This window comes from Zootermopsis nevadensis, unplaced genomic scaffold (genome assembly GCF_977971745.1).
Source record: "Zootermopsis nevadensis isolate Lab colony 2312 unplaced genomic scaffold, Znev_1.0 Znev_ptg000027l, whole genome shotgun sequence".
Taxonomy (NCBI): Eukaryota; Metazoa; Arthropoda; class Insecta; order Blattodea; family Termopsidae; genus Zootermopsis; species Zootermopsis nevadensis.
This window is the reverse complement of record NW_028259159.1, coordinates 4,759,843-4,772,297: the sequence shown is the minus strand read 5'-3', so window position 1 is coordinate 4,772,297 and position 12,455 is coordinate 4,759,843.

Here is a 12,455-nt window from a genome sequence, read left to right as displayed (position 1 = left end):
TACAAAGAACGAGCTACACATATTCTTAACAATACAATAAAACTGTATCAATTTCCATTTCAATTGTTCGGTCTGGCGTTACTTTACATGAAGCAAATACAGTTGGATTTGGTACAGCACGTTGCAAGGAATTCGCAGCAACAAATTTTCTTTATTTAATGTTATCACAGTAGACAAATGAAATGCCAATTTAAATAGTTTTATGAATCTGTCCGTTCTCTTTCCGAATGCAATGAGACATCAAATAATAAAGCCTTCTTTATGGTGTATTTCTTTTCCAGTTATATTACGTTACGTTCTTCTAAGCAATATATTTGTCTGATTTTCTTGTTCCCTCCATCCAACCCAATGAAAGCTCACAGCGTTATAAAGAACTCAACTACGGAGTGTTACAGTAACTTTCACTGTCTTAACGAAAAGAACAAAATAACATCGATGCTAGGATAAGGTCACAATGACTGTGCCACCTAAGATGCTCCTGTTTGTACAGAAACCAGCAAAAACTTGTGCATTAAGAATTACGTAACTGGCAAATGCTTACAACATTTTAGTCCGAAAATCTAAATGGAAAATACAAATTGGAGGTAAAAACAATTTAAACTTCAAATTTGTAGCTTAAATGCGTCATGTTTGTGTTGATTAAATATACATTTATTTTCACAGTCTATACACAAACGTTGTAATTAAATGATGTTGTTAAAATTATATAATATTAAAACATTATGTAGTATAAAATATTATATTTAGCGCTTTTTTACGACATGTTTCGATGGATAAGACCTCATCTTCAGGTTTATATCAATTTTATAATATTTTAAAATTATTAGATATTTTTATGCAATGTATTATATTGATCTGTGGTTTGTTTGTAGATTTTCTATTTTCATGATGAGTTGTTTGTTTTTAGTCAGACGTTTATTTTCAAGATGTATTGTGCGGAGTGACTTACGTCTACATAATGTTTTAATATTATATAATTTTAACAACATCATTTAATTACAACGTTTGTGTATAGACTGTGAAAATAAATATATATTTAAACTTCAAAGTCTTATGGTGCCGATGGTATCTTCTCTTTTCAGTTTAATATCCTATTTACTGTTAAGTTAATCCCTAAGCCAAAACTCTTTGGATATATTACACGAGTAAAATGGTTACTGCATCTTTCTTACGTTACGTTTGTATAATTTAAACTTAAAAGATAATTCACTTTTGACCTCAATGCCTTAATTTATTCCCATGCCAGCTAGTGTGACGCCATAATACAACCGTATCGACTTATCTGTCTGAGGTACAGTATATTTTGACCACACCGAATATGCTGCCAGACTTTTGAAAGCATTTTATAACAGTTTATATTACTCACTGTCTGCGGTTAGCTGCCTCTTCCAGTGACATCTGTTGAAACTCTGTAAAACAGAAACAATGACATAAATGTGAATAAGGTTGCACAGTAACCATCGTCATTTTACGACAGGCCATTACGCTTTTGAGATTTCGGTATTATGAGCAACGTTAAATTTATATATATATATATATATATATATATATATATTATTTTACATTAATCAGGAAAAAGACGAGATCAAATCGTGCATTTAATATTGTAAACTTTTATACATTTTTACCACTTCAATAGTTAACTCTTATATTTATATGTACCATATGCATATGATTACAATATTAGAGCTGAGATTCTCACGGCAGTGAAGATGCAGATTGTAACGCCGTGTGAAATTGTAGGTAAATACCAAAGTTTCTGAGGAAAATATTGTGTCTAGTAATGACCAGACAATGGAAGAGAGGAATGAGAGGGAAGGAGGCTGAGGACGAAGTAGCTTAACAAATTTCAAGGCATATATAAGTTTTCTTGTTCTTTAGAATAATTAATAAGAAAGACGGACTGAGGTAATGTTGAATGAAGATGATGGAAAGTAGAAGAAGAGGAGGAGACAGATATGAAAAGGAAGACAACGGAATAGAACAGACGGACAGGAGAGAAGATAAATAATTGTGTAGTCTGACACTCGGTGACTAGAAAAAACGAGCTTACTAGTTTCATCTGTAGATATTGCCAGGTTATTATTAAGATGTTCGTAAATCGGACATATGGGTGTTGTGTCCGCTGACTGTGGTACAGTGAACAAGTCAGAAGTGGACTGACGAGAGCACAAATTTTATTCCGTTTCTCATATTCCTGCGTTGACAAACGGTTGTGGAAATGTTTCACAAGTAAAATGTAACCTTACATAGCTGGACAGGAACGCCAAGCAATTAAACTGGCCTGGACTTTCAATATTCCCTCCCATAAAAGACGAACAAACTGAAATCTTAAAATTATATTATATTTAAAGCTTGTCTAAAACTGCTGTATGCTCGCTTATATGACCTGAAATATACCACGTTCAAAGGTTGCTACTACCTACTTTAAAATTAATAAAACCACAGTGGAAATATGTAGGACATTCCAAAAACGTTCTTTGATCTTTATATATATATATATATTCCACGTATTTCATGAAATTTCCTCTAAATCCTATCTGAGTCACCTAAATCCAGTCTACACTCTTACAAGCCGCTGGTAAACATACGCACCACATGCTTCAACAATAAATAACTGTTCATTATTTATTTATGGATTACTAATGATTCTCAGTGTAAATAGTGATTATTTCCTATTACATCGTTAGTCGATCTTTGTAATGGTGACGCGAGGTTTTCTTTTTTGTACGAACTAAGTTCTTAGATATTGAAGATTTCCGTCTTCTGGGTTATTGCGCTGTGTAGTCTGGTCGATGTTAACCAACGTTTCAGAGGTCATACTGCCTCCGTCATCAGGGCGATGAATATGCCAATAGGGTGTAAGGAGCTGGATTTATAGGCCGGGAAGTGAAAGGTGTAGCCTGCCCCGAGCCAATGGGAGCAGGTATGGGAGTGGACCAATGGTAGCACGTGGGCGAGAGTCTTAGATATTGTTTAGACGAACTTAATTTTCAAAGGATTAAGGTACTCCCAGTCAATTTAATTTACGCCTATTCTTTGGTACTGTGTTAAGTTAACCTGACCAATTCAGTCGCATGCTGATAATGTATTTCCTACATCATTAATATTATCCCTTCATCTGTGTCTCGGTATCCCACTACATTCTTCCTGCGAGTATTCTCTAAAGAGAAGTCGCATGCATTCTGTGACTGCTCCGTGTATATAACAGTAGCAAACACAGGTTATACACGTCACATTAAAACACGTCTTAGCTAGCACTCGCCGTTGGCAGATAGCATTTTGGTGGTTCCCAGAGCCAGAACAGCTTAGACTGTAAAACCACTCACACTATTATGAATAATTTGTAACTTGTAATTTCAAAAAGGAAATTTACAGTTCTACTTTTCGCCATCCTGATAACAAAAGCTCGTGCAGTCGTAACGTATATACATTTCAAGTTTCTAAAATATGCATGAATGAAAGTTGAATACGTGCTCAAGGTAGCTATTCTTATAAATCCGCGGGCCCCACGTTCAGTGACATTACAGTTCTGCCATCTTACAAATTCGGACGACAGTCATGTTGGTAATGTTTGCCCCCCCCCCCAAAATAGGTACAATGTACCAAGGAGGTATCCTTTTATTATAGTTTATTTATCGACTATGTCAGTAGCTGAGAATACATTATCATATGATAGGGTAATTGATGATTGTGATCTGATATTAAGAAATCCCAGCATCTGCCTGGAGGGACAGAATAAAACTAACCAACATAATACAGTGTTCTAGGACGCCTCACTGATACAAAGTTCTCTGTAATTTTGAAGTTTAAGCCATACAATTAAGCTGCTGTGTGCTGGTGTGTTGTTTTGTTGTGTCTTATTGTTCTTGTTGTGCCTTATGTTTTTTGTGTCTCATTGTTTTGTTGTGTCTTATTGTTTTTGTTGTGCCTTATGTTTTTCGTGTCTCATTGTTTTGTTGTGTCTCACTTAGTTTCTTATTGTTTTTGTTGTCTTATGTTTTTTTGTGTTATTGTTTTGTTCTGTCTCATTGTTCTGTTGTTTCTTATTGTTTTTGTTGTCTTATGTTTTTTTGTGTCTTATTGTTTTGTTCTGTCTCATTGTTCTGTTGTTTCTTATTGTTTTTGTTGTCTTATGTTTTGTTGTGTCTTATTGTTTTGTTCTGTCTCATTGTTCTGTTGTTTCTTATTGTTTTTGTTGTCTTATGTTTTGTTGTGTCTTATTGTAGGACCACTGCCACCGGGTAAAAACCCATTTGCAGTCAAATAAATAATAATAATAAAAATATAGTGGCCCATCTGTCTTTCATTTCGAAATTAAAGGCTAAACTACAAATTTCTTGACGGCTTCCAAAAATTAACAGATATGGTTTTAATGAAGGCAGTTATAATAATATTGAGCCAAATGACAAATGAACAAGCTTATTCCCCCAAGTTATTTTCATAATTTGTCCGATTATAACCTGCCATAACCCGCTGCATGTGACAACGGTTGGATTCTATTAAAATCTACAAACCTTAGCACACACGTTATCTTATTATTTTACGTTCTACAAGATGTATTACCGTGTTAATGGTGTCGCCCTCATCTCAGAAGTTCACCCAGCCTTGGTATCGGCGTAATTAACGTCAAGAAATTTTAACATATTTGAGTTTCTCACGCCAGTAAAAATGTCGATTTTGGTCCTCAAGGTTGTGACGCTACGTAGTCTCTAAAGTCGATATCAACGTTTCGGAGGGACGTATCGCCTTCATCTTAAGCTCAATTTGAATAAGGACTACCGTGCATAAAGCCTTTCAGTGTGAAAAGCAAACAACTATAAGATAAATATTTTGTTTCAGAAAAGGAACAGAAACGTAAGAATAAGACGCTGTAGAGTGTATTTAAGATTTACATTCTTTGACTGAATGCATGCTTACGTAATTGAAAGAAGAGATTTTTAGGAAATATGAGAAAATCTCCCCTTGGATACACACATGCTAAGAGCAAAGGGAGTCAAGTGATTTGTGTATGAACATAAAACATTCTCAAATTTGAGTAAAGAAAGTGAATGTTGTTTGAAATTGGAACGGTGACGTTGCCTGGAATAACAGAACGAGAAGTTTGATGAAGGGTGCAAAAAAGTAATCCAGAAGCGTGAAAGTAAGAAATAAGAATAAACGGGTTCAAAAGGAAAAAACGGAATGAATATTAGCACGAGATCTTTGTAGTGTCAGCGTCATGTAACATGGCTTTTAAAAAAAATGTGGTCGAGAGAGAGAGAGAGAGGGGAAAGTTTAATATGATACGCTCTGCGCAAGCTCTGCTCAGTAATACTATAAAAATATACGATAAAATATGATTCTGTGTACTTATACGTCCAAGTTATTTGAGACTCTAAATTTGGTTAGAATAGATCCATACCTTCACAAGTTTAAACACAACTTTATATTTTTTTTATCAAAACGTCTCAACGCACAAAAAATAAACAAATCACTTGCTGATACTGAACTCACTGAGACCAGCAACTTTCATTGGATACACTTTACGTTGTGACAAATATTTAATAAAATAAATTCATATCACTATGCTATGTCATACCATTTTTGTTAATTTGTTTCGGAATGAAATAACTATAACCACTTCCTTCCATATCCCTTCTCATTCATCACTGACACTCATTCTACCGGATCTCACCAGGCATAGAAAATCTCAGCATATGAAGTAATACGATACGTAATGAGCACTTTAACTTACTGAATATATTTATTCAGTTTTAACTGTCTTATTCAAATCTTATGTGAGACATTAAGGTGAAAATATCAAGAACGTGGGATATGTAACTTGCATGAGCAAATTTAGAAAACATAATTTTAGTCGGAAAACATAAAATGATAAATACCGCTTTAGAAACCTATGAATAGTCAAGAGGATACTACTAAAATGGATCTATTAAAAAGGATGTGGCGGTACGGTATGGATCACAGTGTCTCAAAAAATGACCCAGTGACAGGATCTTGTGAACACAATTATGAACCTTCTGTTTCCGTATAAGGAAGGGAATTTTTAGCCAGCCGATAGAGTATGCCAGCTTCTAAAGCAAGACTTCGCTCCATGGAGTTAATAAAATTGCATATCTACCTGTCACCTGAAACTGACACCAAATATTCTTACACATCAATAACCTGTCACTGGTATTTCCAACAAAATATCCTACTTGTAAGACAGTGAAACGGGGACATAATACGAAATTAATGATCTCTGGAGTAATTTCAGTCACTTGACCGATGTTGAGAATGCACTCATTTGCTAAAACGCCGACAAAAGAGACGCTTCTCCGAAGAGCATGAAGCACGTACAGTACCTCACATCGATCTCTGTCTGCTCGTATTCCAAGAGGAATGTTACTTTGTTAACCACCGTATTATGTTAACACGAACGTTCTTATGTTTTACGTAACTAACTGATGTTAAGGGTGTGAGGGGGAGAGGTACAGATCAAGAGAACAAGGGGCAAATACGTAAATCAGTTTAACAAGAAGAGAAAGTAAGCTTGCTTCTTTGTAAGAAGTCCTGAAATATTAACTTCAAAAGCTTCACAACATTTCTCTTTTGAACTTTGGCGCAGTGCAGGCCAGACGATAGATCACAACATTTCGGTTGAAACGTAATGTTTCCTTCTTCAGGGATCATGATGAAAACAGTGTGATGTATAGATTCTGATACTGTAATAAATCCCATGATTATATCTATAACATAAATAAATTAATCAAATTAAAAACTCCCCGCCTTTTCTAGAAACCTAAAGTTCATTGCCATGCTAACAAAAGCTCACCACTAACTGCGAAATGAATCCACGCCACACTCTCACATTATAGTTCTCTATGATCCGTTTTAATATTTCCCTTCCATCTATGACTACGTCTTTCGAAGTGAAATCTTCCTTTCAGGTATTCTTAGTAAAGTTCTGTACGCATTTACCTTTTCTCTCATGAGGAATACGTACCTCGTAAAAATAAAGCCTGTGTATCAATAGGATAATGATACATTTCAACAAAATTTAAGATGCTCTTTTACCATTTCAATCAACCTTGAATCTAGCAATTAGGTTCGTAAATCGAAACATTCATAGGCATTGAAAAGATCCATTGCTACTTCTCATCTAGCTTTACATCATTCTTGTATTCGTGATTTTGTTTCCAGACCCAGACAGATAAAGAAAAATATGACCGAATGATGAACTCTTTTTTTATTTAATAATGTTGTTTCAACATCCGACACACGGTGTCGTCTAGGCTGTAAAGACGATATTAAACCGTGAATATAAAAGGATATGGACGGATGAGGTAGTGAATAACATTGTTTTAAAAATACTAAGAAAAGTTGTATTACGCCTCAAAGTAATATACAGTATTCGACCAGGTTACTTTCGAATAAAAGCCGGGCGTATTAGCACTAATCTACTTTGTTGTAGAAATGAACTTTGTTATGTTGTAGAAATGAACTTTGTTACAACGTTAGAAACACAGACACTTTTTTACCTATGAGCTCTCAACTTATTTCCAGCATTCGTCACAGAATATTTGTGTTCCTCACCCACAATTTTAAGATTTATGATACCACATTCTTTACGAGCATTAGCATTTTTATAACCTAACCTAACCTTTCATTTTAACAGTATCTTCTTCAAATATCTGACGCTTAAACTACGAACCCAACAGACGAGACAGTGCACATAAAATCTCATACCTAGTAGCATTGCAAGCTATAAATCACGATTTGAAAATAAATGCTTCACACTTCAAAGCACTAAACAACATCCTGGGTAAAAATTCAGTTTGTATAGCGATGTTTTCCATCTTGTGCCTCAACCCCATGACAGTTCTCTACTAATTCTTGACAAAAGATAAAAGTAAAACTACACTAAAAATATTACACTACATTTCGAATTTATAGGCGTCATTATGGCGTATGAGTTACTTCTCTTGTTCATAATCTTTTGTTTTACAACACTTTTCTTTCGTTAGTAGACTTGTTTGGAGTAATAAGCTTTTCTGTTATAATGAATAAACTCGTATATTGAAATGTTGAGATTAAGAGGTCGGAACAGGCGATAACCTATTCTTGATAGAAATTTACGATGACTGAAGTACTGATAATGAGACTCTAGAAAAAAATAATCACGAAAAATTTTCAGACATGCGTTAGTGTTGCATCCTACTGCAAGCGAGCACTAACATATTTTTAATTTTTAGATTTTGACGAAGTAGTTTAATTTTGTGATCCATTTCTAAACTAAATCGATTATTAAACTATGTTTTATTCTTACCTACTGGAATAATATTTCATTTCGTTTTCTCAAAGAATAGATAAAATAATTAAAAATAAATGTCTCACAATTATTAAAGAACTTTCATACAGACAAATCGCATCTGTTATATTGTAAGCAAGCTACTGGTCTCTGATCAGAAATCTAAAATGAACTAAATCATCCATTAGTCGTAAAGTAATGCCAACAGTTTAAACATATAAGTAAGTAAAATATGACAACAGCACATTCTGCATCTTTAGACTGCCTACAAAATGTCTGCAGAACCACATGTGTGAATTGAGGAAGCCACTTGAAGGTGAATTTGGCAAGAGGGCGGCGGATACATTTTAAACATCCATTCTGTCTCTTACACGTCACTGGTACATTTACATCCAAGTTGTAATTATATTTGTTCTCTCCGTGGCTACTCGCTTCAGCATCCCATATCATGTTTTGTATGTGCTTCACGAGTTGAAACGATTACGTATTTGATGTCATCTTCATTTCGTTGTTATAAAAAACACTCTTGCAGACAGACTCGCAGACGAATTGCAGTTATTCTACATCTGCTGCTTTTGTAGACGGCTTCTTTGCATCGAGGGAAATTAAGCTATATAACTGAAGCTTTCTGCGAATAAAATATTTTAAAGAAAAAAAGTCTCGTTAACTTACTCTAAGATATAAAGGAACGAAATTCATATGTTACTCTCGTAAAATAATTTAAAAGCTCTATAAAACAAGATGTCAGGAAATGTACTCACAGACAGGGTGGGGGGGGGGGGGGAAGGGGTACCCGGCTTGGTGATGATCTCATCACGGAAAGAAATCCCCACTGTCGTAGTTTCACGGCTAGCTGAGAATTTCCGATGCAGGGATTCCCAAGATGTCCTAGAGATTCCCCACTAATTCACTTCCGCTCAAAGAAACACAGATGGATCTTCAAGTAAAGTGTCCTGTCTCGTCTTTGTACATCCTTAAGTTTATAAGCTAATTTTACCAAGATTCAGAACAATTTCTCTCTATCACCGAGTAAAATTAAAATTATAATAATTATTAGAGTGTTAAAAGAAAATAAACAATAGTGACTTATTTCAATATACTGCACACTCCGTCATCATTTACATTCTTTAATTCGAGACGAATCTCATAAGAGAACTCATCACATTAATACGAATACAAATGATCCGTTTCGCGTACATTTCGTCGTGCCTGATTTTCTTGCCATCAATCTGAGGATATGCAGATTATGAACACGAGAAGGGCCCTCAGAAACAGCGTCTCGTACTGAAAGAGAAAGCATCCAACAGTGAAGGAATAACAGAAGACATGCACTTGCGGAATTTATATTGAAATTCCGGGCCTTGGTCACCGTTAATATCTGATACCAGTCATCATGTGGAAAGCTTGTGGCATGTGGAAATATACAAGTTTTAGAGGAATAAGTAACGAGGCACGAATTCGAGTGCTTTGTCCTGTAATCCCATGGCCAGAATATTATTTGATGTGATAACAGCACGTGTTTACGTTTCGCAAAGAAAATCTTTTGGGTTGTAGCCCCTTATAATTATTACTGGGATAAAATTCTGACGATTACAAGAATAAAATCACTGTTGTAATCTTCCTACCATGAAAATGAAAGCAAGCAGTTGCTCAGACACTGCGAAAAATTCTTAAATTAATTGCATTTATGCAATATATTTTTTCATGCATATCCAAGTATGATAATTAAGTTCGTTTGCTTAGCTTTACTCGGAATTGTCTCAAGCAAGCTCAAAAAATACTTACTGTTTTGGAGTAAAATGGTCGTTAAAACTGTCAGATTTAAATGAACAGTGGTGTGTTTCGACCAGTTTCCGAAAAGTTCTCCTGCTTAAAATTTAATTAAAATCGGTTTAGTGAAGGCGATCCATCGCGTTCTGTGCACATGACAAAACCTAACCTCTTTCGGTCTCCCAGGTGTCTACTTTCACAAAAGGTTTCTGAACAAACATTTCTTGCCTTCATTTGTTTCCCCAACTCATATCTTATCACGTTTAAATTAGTCGGGATAGATTTTTAATAAAATATAGTTCAAATATCAAAATCAATTTATTTTAATGATAGTTAATTAATTTTAAAATGTACGTATAGAACTCCCACTTGCATATATTTCTTAAATTTATCAGATTAGGCAGCGTTCTGTCTTTCCCTCCTCTTCAATGTGCGTTTATTGAATCAGTTACTACGATGGATGAATAAATGGTTACATCGCATATTTCAATGTTGATAAAAGCGATCTCACCTCTTTTGTATTACGAGTGCCTCCTAGCACACTTCTTACGTAAGGCAAATTTTTAGACAAAGACCAAATACCAGTGTTGAAACATCAACTGAGCAATGTCGTAACAGTACAGAAAGGACTTTCACGAAATTATTACCTACATTGTTTCCAGGAACGCCGGCGACATTTCTGTAGGATGCATAAAGGGACGCTGACCACACAAACTAGCGCTCAGGTTCGTAACTTGTGGGGCACTCCCTTGGCTGTCGTATGAGGATTCGAGTGTAGAGAGGTGGGGAGATGCACAAAGGATGCTGGGACAAAAACATTCCCTCAAAAACTACAGCGGTTTCTTCTTACCCAATTACAACATGTTACTGACTGTCTACCGAATGAAGCAGCTTCGGAGTTATGACACGTAATTCAATACCAAAGTGCCAAAGTGAAGCAGTTTAGAACTAGATCGATAAATTAGCATAGACAAATTCAGATCACCAGCTCAGATCACAATAAAAACTATTTAAATATTTTTAATTATGTTTTATTTATTTTTAGTATTAATATTATTATTATTATTCTCCAGTTTAAACTGATCCTAAATAATCAAACATGCATAAAAAGATCCACGACACTCCGAAAATTCATGTTAAGAGACGGAGAGAAAATACAATGAAGTGTCTTCGCCTGCAGACATTCTTCTGTCACGTTTTTTTTTTTTTCAAAGTAAAATCATCCTAGTGAACATTACTGTGAGGAGGTCGAGAAAATCAAACGCAAGTCTAGGGAAACTTCATTTCATTAGAAGCTGCCAGTCAAGTTTCTTGTGAGTTTTTACAAAACTGTTCATCACTGTCATTCATCGCCATAAATATCGATGTCGTACATCTTAAATATTGCCTGAAAAGACTTTGTAAAATAATGAAGAGCTTAAATTTTAATCCGATACCCTCAAATACGTACAAAGGAAGATTGACAAACATGCATCCGCCGGGTAATGGCTTACGTTTATATTTTCTTAGTCATATGTGATAAGGCAACACTTAATTTTAAACGTCACACTGCACATCTTAAGACAAAAAAGGAGTGTCCCAAGGTGAAAAAGAGATATAGATAAACACCGACAACAACACAAGAAAGGATTAATACGAGATAAGGAAGGAGAATAATAGAGGTCATTTGTAAGAACCGAATCTGTGATCCCCTTTCTACATTTTGCTGATCTATCGATTACAACAATTTATTTTATCTGACCTAAATATTTCTGCATGGCTGCTAAATGATATACGCTATCGGAATAGCACGTAGTGAATTTACTGACAAGTACACAGTTTTCAATTTGTCTTGTTCCTTTTTAATCCTTTTTTTTTCCTTTCAGTCATTTTTCGTCTAAACCCTTTTTATTTCTGTTTCTGCCTTCCCTCATTTATTTTCGAAGAATGAACTCTAAAAATTCGACGTGGAACTCTGTGACTTGATGAACAGAGTGTTTTGGCATCAGCACAACGTAAAAATGAGTTGCAGGTGACACCTACTCTTCAAGAATACTGTCATCTCACTGTTTAAACACCAGTGAAATCACGAGGTGACTTATAGACATACCAGCACATACCACAAACAGGGCTCTGTAAGATTACGTAATTTTCTATCTGAAGCCACGTACAGAATGTCCCAAAACGTTGTATGCACAGCAGAAACTTTGGTGACCCCTCGACAGTGAGATTCTCACCGCTGTCAATTTGCACTAAGCTAAGTGTGGCAATTTTGAACACCTACACCAAATTCGCTAATTCACTAAGTGCCAATTCTGACCTATTTACATCAAGCTAATAGATGCCTCTGTCCACTATCTTAGTCCAATAAGATGCAGGCTTTTAGAGATGGGCCGCGGGATCTCCATTATCCTAT